Below are 14,819 nucleotides of genomic sequence, written 5' to 3'. Positions count from 1 at the left end.
GGAGTTTTAAGCATAGGCTGGTAGAACTGAGGCAACTGCAGCGCAGAGGTGACATGCCTGTATAACCAGGGTTCCCAGGAAAGAGACACACTCTACTATTGTGAGCACCCGGCTTCATCACGGGGAGCTGGCTGGGAGCCTGGAGGCTTGGGCTTGAGCTGGGCCTCCAGGGACAATTCCCAGGACACCACAGCACTGCCCGATTCTGGAAGGTGGGCCAAGGATTTGGGCCTGGCTTAGCTGGGTCCTCGACTTGGGCTCGAAAGTCTGAAACCCGTGTGCTGGTTGGGGCTACTTTCCTTTCTGGAAGTTGGGGGCCTTCACAAGGCTCCTGGAGCTGTTGGCGGAGTTCAGTTGCTTGTGGTTGTAACATCAATGTCTCTGCCTCCCCGGGTTTTGGCCAGGGGCTGCGCTCAGCTCCTGGGGGCCCGTATTTCCTTCCTCTCACAAGCTGTCAGTGGACCTCTTCAAGGGCAGCCTATCTGGGCTGCTATAGCAGACCTCCACAAACTGGGAGGCGAAGGATCAACAGGGTCTTCTCAATCTCTTAAGTTCCAGAGACTGCAAGTCTGTGATTGACACTGGCAGATTGGGCATCTGGTGAGGCCTGCTCCCTGGTTCATAGACGGTGCCACCTCCCTGTGTCCTCAGGTGACGAAAGGGGGGAGGGACCTTCCTCTTTTTTAAGAAATAATTCTCCACCCTTATGATCCAGTCACCTCCCAGAGGCCTCACATCCCAACACCATCTTGTTGGGAGTTAGGATTTCAACACATGAATTTTGGGAGAATGCAAACATTTGGACCGGAGCAGCCAGCAAGAGAACCGTTCTCCCCAGTGCTGTCTCAGGGGATATCAAAGATCGCTGGAGTGTGCTGCAGTCTGGCTGGGCACAAATAACCGGGGTCACGAGCCACTTGTAGGTTCAAACAGGAACTACTTTATTGCCTGAACCCAATGGGAACTCCACCGGAACTCCACGGAAACTCCGCAAGAACAAATGGGAACTCAACGGGAACTCCACGAGAACTCAAAAGTAGCGGGCACCCGAGGTAGCAGGAGCTGCCCCACTGCCGGACAACAGAGGTCCACATACACAACTGAATACACAGCTTGCCCCAATCCAGCATCATCCAGTTACAGCAATCAGCCACCATCCCAATAATTATACACAGCTTAACTTAATCACCATCATCCCAATGGCTCGCTGGCGTCACCTCCCAACCACTCCTGGCAAAATGCCAGGCGCCATCCCGACTTGGCTGTGGCTCTCAACAGGAGTGCCTCTCCCCCTACTTTTGCCGTGTGGGGTGTGAGGGAGCCAAGTCAAGAGAGGAGCACCCGCTGCCTGTGCCATATTCTGTGGGTCAGGCCAAGCTCAGGCGTGGGGGGCCAGACAGGGGCTCCCTCAGGCTGCCACGCTGGGTTCTGCTGTCCACACCCTGCATCTCCCAGCGTCCACAGGCAGGCCCCCAGGGAAGGCATGGGTGTGTGCCACTGTGCCTGGCTCCCCTGTGAAGGGGCACTGGGAAAGGTGCCTAGGCTCGCACACTCTGCCTGCCCCCAACAAAGGCCAGACACAGCCGAGGGACATGACCAGGGCCTCCTGTCCACCTTGCAGACACCACGGCAGTGCACCTGAGTGGGGAGACCCGATCCCTGTCGGTTCTCCGACTCCAGGGAGCCTGGGAAAAGGACTTCTTAACTGTCTAACTCTGCAGCTCAGGACGGGACATGGGGGCAAGGGGAAGACGCACCAAGGGCCAGTTCAACACAGGATGAAGGGGAAACTGCACAGAGAGGTTCTGTGCGCCACGAGGTCCTTCAGGCAGACTTTGAGAGCCCAGATGGCCTGTGAGGTCCCGAAGGTGGCCAGCAGGTGCCACAGTTGGCTTGTGAGTTCCCTCAGGTGGCCTCTGAGGTCCCAAAGGTGTCCTGTGAGCTCCCTCAGGTGTCCTGTGAGCTCCCTCAGTGTCCTGTGATCTCCCTCAGTGTCCTGTGATCTCCCTCAGGTGTCCTGTGATCTCCCTCAGGTGTCCTGTGAGCTCCCTCAGGTGTCCTGTGAGCTCCCTCAGGTGTCCTGTGAGCTCCCTCAGGTGTCCTGTGAGCTCCCTCAGGTGTCCTGTGAGCTCCCTCAGGTGTCCTGTGAGCTCCCTCAGGTGTCCTGTGAGCTCCCTCAGGTGTCCTGTGAGCTCCCTCAGGTGTCCTGTGAGCTCCCTCAGGTGTCCTGTGAGCTCCCTCAGGTGTCCTGTGAGCTCCCTCAGGTGTCCTGTGAGCTCCCTCAGGTGTCCTGTGAGCTCCCTCAGGTGTCCTGTGAGCTCCCTCAGGTGTCCTGTGAGCTCCCTCAGGTGTCCTGTGAGCTCCCTCAGGTGTCCTGTGAGCTCCCTCAGGTGTCCTGTGAGCTCCCTCAGGTGTCCTGTGAGCTCCCTCAGGTGTCCTGTGAGCTCCCTCAGGTGTCCTGTGAGCTCCCTCAGGTGTCCTGTGAGCTCCCTCAGGTGTCCTGTGAGCTCCCTCAGGTGTCCTGTGAGCTCCCTCAGGTGTCCTGTGAGCTCCCTCAGGTGTCCTGTGAGCTCCCTCAGGTGTCCTGTGAGCTCCCTCAGGTGTCCTGTGAGCTCCCTCAGGTGTCCTGTGAGCTCCCTCAGGTGTCCTGTGAGCTCCCTCAGGTGTCCTGTGAGCTCCCTCAGGTGTCCTGTGAGCTCCCTCAGGTGTCCTGTGAGCTCCCTCAGGTGTCCTGTGAGCTCCCTCAGGTGTCCTGTGAGCTCCCTCAGGTGTCCTGTGAGCTCCCTCAGGTGTCCTGTGAGCTCCCTCAGGTGTCCTGTGAGCTCCCTCAGGTGTCCTGTGAGCTCCCTCAGGTGTCCTGTGAGCTCCCTCAGGTGTCCTGTGAGCTCCCTCAGGTGTCCTGTGAGCTCCCTCAGGTGTCCTGTGAGCTCCCTCAGGTGTCCTGTGAGCTCCCTCAGGTGTCCTGTGAGCTCCCTCAGGTGTCCTGTGAGCTCCCTCAGGTGTCCTGTGAGCTCCCTCAGGTGTCCTGTGAGCTCCCTCAGGTGTCCTGTGAGCTCCCTCAGGTGTCCTGTGAGCTCCCTCAGGTGTCCTGTGAGCTCCCTCAGGTGTCCTGTGAGCTCCCTCAGGTGTCCTGTGAGCTCCCTCAGGTGTCCTGTGAGCTCCCTCAGGTGTCCTGTGAGCTCCCTCAGGTGTCCTGTGAGCTCCCTCAGGTGTCCTGTGAGCTCCCTCAGGTGTCCTGTGAGCTCCCTCAGGTGTCCTGTGAGCTCCCTCAGGTGTCCTGTGAGCTCCCTCAGGTGTCCTGTGAGCTCCCTCAGGTGTCCTGTGAGCTCCCTCAGGTGTCCTGTGAGCTCCCTCAGGTGTCCTGTGAGCTCCCTCAGGTGTCCTGTGAGCTCCCTCAGGTGTCCTGTGAGCTCCCTCAGGTGTCCTGTGAGCTCCCTCAGGTGTCCTGTGAGCTCCCTCAGGTGTCCTGTGAGCTCCCTCAGGTGTCCTGTGAGCTCCCTCAGGTGTCCTGTGAGCTCCCTCAGGTGTCCTGTGAGCTCCCTCAGGTGTCCTGTGATCTCCCTCAGGTGTCCTGTGATCTCCCTCAGGTGTCCTGAGTGAGAACACCATAGGAACCGACGTTCTCCTCCTAGCACAGGAAGATTTGCCACCAGTTTCCACAGTTTGGAGAGGGTGTGGATTGTGGTTATGAATGTTAAGAGCTCAGCTCCTTAGGGGCAGGAGGGCCTGTCTATAAGTCTTGTTCTCAATGACTTTCCACCCTTGCCATCTAAATAACAGTGACTTCCAGGACCATGTCCAGGCGCTCCTGAGGGGCCCGTCCCACACCTGCGCGGTGGAGGGAGGACTTGCTGGGGGCACTGCTGAGCCCCTTGCAGGGAATGCTGTCCCTCCACGGTCACAGGCAGTGCGTTTCTATCCCTGGGACCTGGAAGTGGTGGGCAGGGCAACCCCACCGTCCAGGTCTCCATTTCCGCTGCCCACCCTGACATCCTAACTGGACAGAGAGCCTCCAGGAAGGAGGGATGACTTCTTCTCTCTTCAAACTTGACTTTTTGGAAGGATTTCAAAAATGTCAAAAACGTCCTTTGGATATTTTAGCGGACTTTTCACGTGGTGAAGTGAGAAGTTTGGGGCTGTCCAAGGCTCTGGTCTGAGCTCTGCTGCTAACCCCAGGGACCATGACGATGTCACTCACCCAGTCTGCAGATGGCTTTTCTCATCTGTAAAACGGGACCACAATTCCACCTATGGAAAAGGCATGTGCCTATCAAGGAGGGTTAGGATTGCTGAGGTTCATGATGAAAGGGCTGCCGACGTTTATTACTGGGTTTGAAGGTAGCAAGCTTTGCAGGAACTCCAGTTGTCCTTCAAGAGCTGCGTTTCCCTGGTGTGTGCCCAAGTGAGACCCAGCTCACAGCTTTTTTAAAAAAATGTAGTTTCCTTTTTTGCAAACAGATCTTTGGTCAGCAGAAAACTGAGGCCGTTTTAGTTGCCAGTTTTTATATTTGAAAGGGGAGATTATTAGGAGAAGTCTCAATTCAGAAACTTCAAGAAGAAACAGGAGGGTGTGGTGAGGGTGGGGGGTTGCATTTCCTGTTTTCCTTTCAGATGGTGTTGGAAAACATGGCAGGAAAACCATGGAGACCTACGAAAAAATTCCAAAATTCATTCTTTTTTGCCACCAGGGGCTGGGCCCAAAAGGTGATGGGTAGAAGTGGTCATTTTTTTTTTTTTAAGAGCTGGGGTTTGCAGGAGTCCAACTAAACGCTTGTCAGGCGAACGCGCCGTTCAGAGGGTGACATCAGCTTGCAAGAGAGGCCAGAAGCAACAGAGCCTGGAGTCTGGTTTTCATTTACAGTTGGGTCAGTTCTGCAGTGAGGAGGGGGAGAGGAGGGGTCTGGAGGAAGGAGGAGGAGGAGGAGGAGGAGCTGAGGAAGCCTGACTGTACCCCTGGACCCCGTCCAGTTTGGAGCTCAGTCTTCTACCAAAGGCCGTTCAGCTCTCCAGGCTCAGCCTCCACAGGCACCGCCGGGAGAAGCGGCCTCCTCTGCTCCCGGAGCCCCCTTGGGTGGAGAAAGGCCGGGAAGAGGCAGGAGAGCGTGGACTATGCATCTGGCCAGACAGAACTGACTCGGGAAGCGCAGGGACGTGTGGCTAGGTTTGCTCAGGGTAAGTGCGATTTCCCCGAGTCCATGGGCAAGAGGGAGAAGGCTTTTTAAGCAGGAGGTGGCTGCTTCTAGGTGGTCCGTGGCTGACACTCTGCTCACCCGTGTTCCATACATGGTCAGGTCTCTGGAAGATTCCGAAGATCTCTCTTTTTCACTGTGGCAACTGGGTTTTCCTAACGTGGTGAAGGTCATGGGTTGCCTGGGAGAACACGGTTTCCTTTCCAGCTGTGTGTCTGCAGCTGTCCACGCACCCTGCTTGTCCCTCACAGAGGGCTTCTCGGCTCTTGGTAGATTTGGAGTTGACTCCTCCTTTCCAAGCCCAGCTGGAATCTGCTTTGTTTGCAGAAGTGTCTTGCTGGGGATCGCAGAGCTACCTGTTGAGCAGACCCATCGGGGTATTTTCTCTGGCTCTCTGAGGAGGATGCCAGGTCAGGGCGTGCCCAGCGGACCTTCTGCTCTGGGCCACCATGCAAAGGATCTTTACAAGATTGGGGAGACCCTGGTGCCTAGGCTCAGAGACAGTCCACAGTTACTCAGCCACGACCATCAGGGATTCATCTTTTTAGGAAATCTGAAGTCCCTGTTGGAGATTTTGTCCTCTGGGGTTGCTTGAGGGGCTGCTGGGGTCAGAGGAGGAGAAGGAATTTGGTGCTCCGGCAGCAGGCCGAGTGGATAAGGCAGGGCTCCTGGGGCCGCAGGCCGCCTATGTTCAGGTTGTGAGGCCAGTGCCAAGCTGGGAGGCCCCAGGGCTATTCCCTGGGTGGGAAGATGCCGGGTGGGGTGACCCTCTTTCATTCAGGATGGCAGCTATTCACTGATGGTGGCCAGCCTGTCTGGGAACCCAGTTCAAGCCTACTATGTTAGAAAATCCACTTCAACTGAGGCAGGGGTGGGGTCACAGAGAGGGCCCTGTGGAGCGTTGGGGTGTGGTCAAAGGAAAACCAGAATTTCACTCTGAAAAACCAGCAAGCTTGGGGGCAGATTCACAGGCTGGCCTGGACCCCAGGAACAAAGTGCTCTGAGTCTGGGGGAGTACCTGCACTCCACACCAACCAGCCTCTCTCCCTATCCACGGTGACACTGATGAGAACCACAGGGACTCAGAGCCTTAAGGGGCCTCAGGGCACATGTGGATGGACAGTCTCCAACTTCCAGAAGACCTATTCTTAATGCTGCAAAAAGCTGAACAGAAATGGCTTTGAAATCAAAGTTCTATTGCTCCCAAACACAGTGGTCTTGAAAACGGGTTGGTGGGCTGTTGCTGGTATGATCAGACCTTCCAAGTTCTCTGCTGGGCGGAAGGAGAGCCGAGGCTGGAAGCCTCTGGGGCATCACTCCCTGGCTTTAGAGGAGAGGAGGCAGAGGCTCCTCGATGCTGGGTGGCTCGTGGGCCCGAGTGCACGGCTCACCCAGAAAGCCCAGCGCACGGGTCCCAACCTGGTGTGTGTCGAGATTTGCCTGACTGGTCCCCATGGGAATTCCTCCTGTCACGTTCTATCAGAAACAGCAGGGACATTGGTTTACGCTCCCTAAGGGTCTGCCGGCTAATGGAGAGAGAAGTGCAGTGGACGGCAGAGGGGTGGTGGCCCTGCCTGGACCACCCTGGCCGGTCCTCCTTCAGGCCATCTCTAGGTGTGGAGGCCTTGGAGGCCTGAGTTTGCTCCGTTCTGGGAGGGGCTGACTGCTGGGGGTGAAGGCGTGGGGCTCCAGGTGTGGCACTTCTTTCACAGAAGAGAGACTGTGTCTGGACGTCTTTGTTTAGACAAGGCGTTTTGTGGCTGCGTGTCTTTCGCTCTTCCTCACTCATGACAGTGAGCAGCCACTGAGTGGCCTTTGGGTGGGGAGGAGAGCTGGGGGGGACACCACGCCTGCCTGGGTGCTGTCGGTGGCTCTCGGGGATTTTTCCTATCTGGGAATTAGAGGGTGTGGCCAAGACACCTTCCTGCGGGGGCAGGGCATGCAGTAGTGAGGAGCCAGGGGCCAGCACCCGCCTGGAGTCTTAATGATACTTTTGAGAGGAGGAAAGTACCTGAGTAGGAGCTGGCCTTACTTCTACATTTTGCTTTATTCCGTGCATCTCCCTGACTTATGCTCTGTGCCTTTTCTTAGTTCTGATGTTAGAACTTAATAATCACTTATGGTAAGGCAGGAAGAAGGTCCTCTGCTCTTTTGCCTAGTGATTATTGATTTCGGTTCAGACAAATCATCTTGACCTTGGTTCTGGTTGTGGAGCTTAAAGCCAGTTTGAAATGAGATTTCCTTCATCTCTGGAAGCTGGTGGAGGGCTTTTGCCACGGGGCCTTGGCTCGTTTCCTCGTCACTTCTGAGCATTTAGTCACGGGGGTGAAGTGCAGCTGTAATAGTGGACTGTGCCCCCCCACCCAGTTTTGTTGTGAAATTCCACATTTACGATTTAAAAATGCTCCAGCAAGTCATGGATTCTGTTGTGTGAGACTTTCTTGCAGGCATACTAACAACTTCCGTAATAATTTTACTCGAAAATTAGTTGTCACTTCTTTGTAGAAGAAGCTGGAATGTGGTATCTCCTGGGGAAGAATGGCAGGTGGTGTCCCTGTCTGAATGGGACATTGTGTCCCAGGCAGGCTTTCCCGTACTGATCTTGGGGGAGCAAACTTTACACAGTGTCCTGTCTGCGGAAAGCAGGCAGTAAAAACACACCGCTGTGGCACAAATAGTTGATGATTTGGGGAGTGACCTGACATTTAGAAATTCTATTATTAGCTAAGGAAATCAAAGCCCCAAAAGATTCAAATTTTAAAGCAAGGGAGCTTCACAAGGTTTCCATCAATTTGGACAGCTGTAAACTAAAGGAAGGTTATTTCTATTCCCTGGTTTGTAAATGAAGTTTTCCTCTTTCCACTGTAAAAATCCTAAGAGACAAATCTACACTTTAAATACAAGACGTGCTTGCCCCTTCGAGCCCATAGTAATGAGTTGCTTATTCTGAGTGGGGACAAAAATTTTGTAAAGAGGAATTCATTATGTTGATTTTTTTTAATGTGATTTGCAAAACATTCTTGTCTCACAGTCTGTTCTCGGGAGAAGATGAAATTTTGAGTAGGCACAGGGACAGCAGGGCCTGAAGGTGTAGTTTGATATCTTTCCTCTAGAGGGCGGTGCACTCCTCTACAGGCCAGAAAAATCTGCTGGCGTATGGTGTTTCTTAGGGTGGGGTTGTGCAGGGAGTCAGTTGATTCACACCCCTGCAGAGCTGTGGGCAAGTTTAGGAAAGGCATAGAACCTGTTTCAATATGTTATTACTGTTATCAATGTGACTGTTCATACTATCTGAGGTGGACATAAATTTAGAATTTTATTTTTCATCTATGCACATGTGTGAATGTATTGCGATGAAATGGTCTTGGAAGGAGGTGCTCTGTGCTCAGAAGCCACTGTGCTACGAAAGCATTGAGCGAAGGAGAGCTTTTAAAGGAAGCATTTCACTCGTATCTCATTATAGAAGTTTAAGTGAATGCAGGTGCTTGGGAACCAAAGTGTATTTGCATATTCACGTCAGATGCTGTTCCCACGTAGAGCTATTACAAAGTTTAACACTGAAAGAGATATTTAAGTTAGCCAATCTTGTAAAAATCCTAAAGCATTCCTTTCCTGCCTTTTGCCATTTTCTCCAAATGGGCAACGAGTTTTAACATTTTTAAGAAAGTCACACAAGCTGTAATTATGAATGTTCCCATTTAAAGTCTTTGCTAATTCAAAGATGTATTACTGAAACTCAGACTTAAGACTTTAGTCTGAGTTAACTGCTTTAGGAACCCGAGGTACAGAATTCCAGCTTGGAGCAAAGCAACGTGCCTCGCGTTGGTCTGTGTGTTCTCATAGTTATTTGGCTTAATAAGATCCATCGGCTCTTAGGGCACTAGCTTCAAGATCAGGGGAGGGGGAAAAATGACTGAGATGTAGCCCTTGCTCCTCAGGTTGCTTGATTTCTGCTTGGTTATTTGAAATACTGAAAATGATGGTCTTGGTGGGTGTTTCCTCCTTACGTTTACACTCCAGGCAAGAACTTGGGGCTCAGGGAGGTACATGGCTGGTCTCAGACCCAGTAAGTAGCAGAAGCAAACCTAGCATTTCCTGAGTGTTCTGCGCTGTCTGACGTTGCCCCACAAGCAGATATCTGGAGCTGGTACACTGATTAAGAGTATGTTTTTGAGTATCTGGTGGAGAAAGGTACTCTTTGCACTTACTAGTTTTTTTCTTTGGAGCAACATCTTTTAAATTGATTGAGCAGAGGAGTAACTGTTGTTTAAAAAAAAATATGGAAAGAAAAAAGAAAAAATTGAAACAAATACAAAAAGTTCTGCCAAACCCTCTCCCACAGGCAGATAGTCTTGTAGGGGTCTGGCTGCATTTAGCAGAGTGTAATCCGCGGTTCTCCTGAAGTTTCCCTCACACGGAATACAGAGAAACGCTGGAGAATCGGGAAGGGCAGGGAAAACTTCAATGGGAAGTACTTCTGTGAGATCCGCTGGCGTGTGCCACACAACCGATTGCCGTCGGCCCGGTGTATCAGGAATTGGCCGCTGGACAGAAGACCCATGGGTCAGTTTAACTTCAGAATTAAAACTTGAACAACAGCTGGAGATGACTCAGTGCTCAAGGGAAACCATTCCAGGAAACTGTTTTTTTACTTCTGGAATGTTCATTAGTTGATTCAGCAGTCCAGCATCCCCTAGAGCTGCAGCCAGCTTAGCTGAACCCACAGACGGCCCTGAGGGGCACCAGGTGGCGGGGTGGTGCTGGTGGTGAGGGGAGCAGAACACCCCAGGGCCTGAGCCCCCGGCTACAGAAGGAAGCTAGAAAGCTCAGGCCCTCTGCCCGGTCCAGTGATGAGGCTTAACGGACACATGAGAGTCAGGCTGGGAGAGATCAACGGGCTGTTACCTGCCGAGACAATAAGGAAGCAGAATTTTGCAAGGTCTCTATTTTAGAGACGAATTTTCTCTTTTGCACTTATGAATCAGAGAACAAAAATGTAACTTTTTCATATGATGCGGGAGACTTTTAGCCACTTTGCTTTAGTAATTTATAACAAAACACCATGGTTTCAAAGAGGCCACTGTCCCCTAAGTTCTTGGTCAAGAAAGGCAGAGGTGGGGATCGGTAGGAAAGTGCCAATCTGAATCCACAGCCGGGGGTGTCCAGGTGGGAAGGCAATGGGTGTTCATGCAGTTGCTTTTGAATTGCTGGTGCTCTCTCTTCCTTAATGTTAAAACAGATTGAGGTCTGCCTCGTGGTTATCATTAACAGGATAAATGGAGAGCAAGTCTTGTGTGGCTGCTACGTATTTAAGAATGCAGAATGCTTTCGACATCAGCATGCTGGTGTCTAGCTTTTCAAGCAAAGCAGCCATGGGGCTTTCTGTTTCATGGTCATTATCTTGGGTGCTAGGAAAGTGTTTTTAAGCAAATTTTTGAATATCTGGGCAATTAATCTGAAGTCTCTTGGGCTGCCTCTGTAGAGAGAAGGACACTCACTGTGAGGGACCTGTGTCAATGCACAGCCATCTCCCCCATGGAGACGCCATTGCCAGGGGTGCCTCCTCTTTCTGCGTGGCTTGTGGTGACACATGAGTTGCTTCACGTATCACTGTATTGGATTTCACCAGAAAGAGTGGAAGGTCTGGAGTCAGCTACTCAGTGTTCAACAAGAATGCCAGTAGGGGACAAGGTGGTGAGACCACCCTGCATGATCAGAAGCACTTTCAAGTTTTGCTGTCACAGGACATGCACTCAGAGTTGGAGTCTGTTTTTTTTTTTTTTTCCTAGAGTGATTCCATAGGAGAAAAATGCAAGATCCTAGCTGTAAAATAGAAGGTAGGAAACCAGCTTCTGATGAGTTTCTTTGGAGAGGTTTTCCTCAAGTCCTTCCATATCACTTACTTTCGAGGATTCCCCGAAGGTCTGTGGAAGGGCGAGCCGTATGAAATTCCATCCTTCTCCTCCCTGCTCTGGGAGAACTCAAAGATGTTCTCCTATGTCCTTGTTGGGACTCAGGCAAGAGAGAATGGGAAAGAGAGACAACCAGGGGATTGCCTTCCCACAGTAGAGAAAGGCATGTGGCAAAGACGGAGGTCCTGGGTGTCCCAATTAACGAAACCCGAGTTCTCCTTTGCAGTGGGGGTGTGTGTCTGGTGTGGTCTTTGTTTCTGCGGCCCCCATGTACACAGGGCAGGCAGGAGTTAACCCTACGTCTAGAGAGTTGGACAGCCTGGTTTTAAAAATCAGAGCTTGGAGGAAACCAAATAAAAGTCTTCAGAATGGGAGCTCTGGATGCATTTAAGCCTTTGTTTTAAAATTATTTCCTCATGTGCATGTGTGGGTCTCCTTCTTTAAAAAGATTTCCAGACGTGGAAAATGACAAGCTTTTGAGTAGGCTTAATGAAAACTAATTTCACAGAATTGCAGAATGGCCTGGGAAAGTCTTTGGAATATGATTGAATGTGATTTCAGGGCTAAGGGTGACCTTCATAATAAGAGATGGCTTTCACGTTCCAGTGGATAGCCACTAAGTGGAAAGAGCTGCCCTGAATCTTTCTGAGAACGAGGCAGGGTGAAGATGAAGGAGTCAGAGGGGCCCACTGGGAAGACGGGTCGTAATGAGCTTCTCTTCCTGAATCTGCTGCCTGGGGACAAGGTCTCCTCCTCCTCCTCCATCTCTGTAAGAAGAGCTCAGACATTTGCCACCACCAAGGAAGTCTCTTTTCCCAGAGACCCCGGGAGCCTGTGGGGTTCCGGGCTTCTTCGCTTGGGCTGTGGAAGTGTAGCTCTGGGTTCGGGTTCTGCTTCTGTCTGAGCTCTGAATCATTTTGCCTCATCTGGTTTTACAACTGGGTCTTGGGGGGAGGCACGGAACCCCCCTTGGGGACAGAAGCCCAGACTGTGTGGTATGTTCTCTGTCCTTCCTGGGGGGCGATGGGGGAAGGACCTGGGAAGGGGAAGGAGGTGGGATGGCTGATTCATTCCCCTTTATTAAATGGGTGCACTGAGTGATCATTTGGAGGGTGGTTTTTGACATCTTTTACTAATCTAAAGGAAAAAATTCTCCACCATTTGTTGCCAGGAAATTTGGTTTTAAAAATTGAGGTTCCAGGACATGATAAACAATAGAATAGATTTAATTGCAAACAAAAGCATTGACAAATATGCCTCAGCTGGTCGAGAGCCCAGGAACCGCTCGGGGGGCTGCTCAGACGGTGGTGGGCGTTTCTCCCACCTGGGAGCTCAGCGCAGCAGACCAAGTGGCTTGGTCATCAGTGGGCCGATGACTCAGAGCCACAGGGGCCTTGGACCTGCTTCTCAGCTGGAGCTGCTGCACCCTGTCCTCCTTACCCTCCCCTGCTTTCTCCCAGTACCTGGGTGGATTCCAGAACAACGATTCCTGTGTGCTGAGTATTCGTTTCATTGCTTTGGGACCAGTGGGAAGCCCTTGGCTCAGGGAGCTGGCTGCTCTTCTAGAGATTAACCTGGGGCAAGAAGAATCTTCACACATGAATACAGACCCATGTGAAATTCACTCTCCTTAGAGAACAGTTGAAGTAGGTCGTGGCTTAGCAGGATTTTACAGATCTCATCCTGTTACCTGTTGATTTTATTGAGCACTGTTGAAGACTAGGAGAGTCTGTACAGAGCCACGCATGTCTAACATATGACAGAACTGGTGGATTCAGCACGTGAGGTACAGGGAGGGCTAAAAACCCAGGAGTGGAAACTGCTCTCTGCATGCTTCACCCGCATGCTGTCCACACTGCCTGCAGAGGCTGTGCTGTGCTCCCGTCCTGCACCCAGATCCAGGGTGGTCGCCCAGGCCCAGGGTGGTCACCCCGACCTCATGTTCTGTTTTCTCCCACATGGATTATTATATAGCACAGTGCTTTGTAATAAGACCCTATAATATTCTTGTGTCCTAATTCTTGAACAAAAATGCTACTTAAAATCTTGCATCTCCTGCATGGGTGAAATATTTTCAAGTAATTGAACAGGATCTCCCAAAAGATTTGCATTAAAATCTTCAGATGATTCTAAATTTTATTTTGTTTTTCTATTCTTCTTTGCTTTCTTTTTGGTGCTGGGGCCTGAACCGGGGGCCTTAGGTATGCTAAGCCCATATTCTACCACTGAGCTACACCCCTAGATCCTTGCCTTAAAATTTTTGACTGAAGTTATGATGCTTAAACTTTGGGGTGGGTGGGCAGATAGTAGCATAGTTGCCTTTTGGAGTCACAAATAACATGGATCCTATGCCCAGGAAGCCCCTCATTCACAGATAACAGTTTTGTACACAATTGTGGGAGAGTCACAGATGCTTTGAATCTGTGGGTACTATATTAAAACATTGGTCTAGACCAATTACAATGTCACAAGTAATTTTGGGAAGAATAGACTATATTCCTGGGAAGATCTCAGCAAGATGCTTATTCACGATCAAAAGTCTGATGATCAAAGCCAGCCTCAGCAACTTATCGAGGCCCTGTTTCTAAAAGAAAATCTGATGATCATTTTTTTTTCGGGGGGGGGGGCGTATTGGGGATTGAACCTGGTGCACTTAACCACTGAACCACATCCCCAGCCCTTTTTACGTTTTATTTTGAGACAGAGTCTCTCTAAGTTGCTGAGGCTGACTTTGAATTTGCCATCCTCCTGTCTCAGCCTCTCAAATTGCTGGGATTCCAGGCATGGGCCATGATGATCAGTTTTAACAGAAAGAATCAAGACTAGCACAGAGTGCAGTGTGCTTTTATGTTATTTAAAAGTGTATATCATTAATTAATTGAGGGCTCACAAAATGCACAGAGATTCTACTTTCTTTGGGTTTTTGAAGAAACTCTCAGGAATGGTGTCTAACAGAGTGTGGGGAGAGCGGCAGAGCCTGAGGGAAAGGTCCAGAGGTTCCCAGGCAAGAGTATGAAGGGTGTCCAGAGTGAAGGGGCACAGACGGGCTGTGGGCATGGTCATTGGTGGTGGAGGGAGAAGTCAGCCAGCCATGCAGTGGGCTCTGTGCTGTGTGTGGGGAGTGCCTTGGGCCCACTGTGGCTGGGACATCATTGGAACTCAGGATGGCTGCCCCGCCAATGTACTGACCACTGGAGATGGGGCCGCTGCTCCTCTGTGTCCTATGCATCTGTGCCTAACAGGCCTCGACCATTTCAAGCCAAGGGTTAGGCTGAGCTTTCCCATTATCACCACTCACCGCTGTCACTAACTGCAGAAAGAAGCATGCTCTGTGGGTGACTGCTCCTGAGCTCGTCGGACAGCTTTCCCTTCTCATCACCGATTCAGTTCCAAGAGGAGGGTGCCTTGAAGGGGCTCTATTTCGGCTGCTGAGATGCTGAGATCTTGCTTTCCAGTTCCCGAGTTGCATCACAGGGAAGGGTGGTTTCACCCCAGGGGTTGCCTCTCCCGGGAAACCCAGAGTCGCAGCGCGTCTTGGAATTCATTCGCTGTTTATGGTTCATTCTCCTCCCACCAACTCTGGCAGGTGGGGCCCAGGCCTGCACCCTCCACACGCTCTTCCCCGGGGGGCTGACTGCACTCAGGAGGGGTCAATGGCAAGTCCGTGGCTGAGCTTCAGGATTCCTCTGTGCCTGCTTTGCCCCTGTCCCTGGGTGGC

General features: G+C 51.6%; 1 protein-coding gene across 1 annotated transcript in view; it reads left to right on the top strand.

Moving 5' to 3' along the window:
• The first annotated feature begins 4,922 nt into the window (after positions 1–4,922).
• Positions 4,923–14,819, top strand: part of Col6a3 (collagen type VI alpha 3 chain) — a 79,525-nt gene continuing 69,628 nt past the window's right edge. Inside the window, exon 1 of the mRNA XM_015481622.2 lies at positions 4,923–5,172. The gene's annotated coding sequence lies outside the window, so the exon portion shown is untranslated. The remainder of the gene's footprint in view (positions 5,173–14,819) is intronic.

The sequence above is a fragment of the Marmota marmota genome, unplaced genomic scaffold (genome assembly GCF_001458135.2).
Source record: "Marmota marmota marmota unplaced genomic scaffold, marMar, whole genome shotgun sequence".
Classification (NCBI taxonomy): Eukaryota; Metazoa; Chordata; class Mammalia; order Rodentia; family Sciuridae; genus Marmota; species Marmota marmota.
Note: the sequence above shows the minus strand (reverse complement) of the source record. Positions and strands in the feature narration are given on the sequence as shown.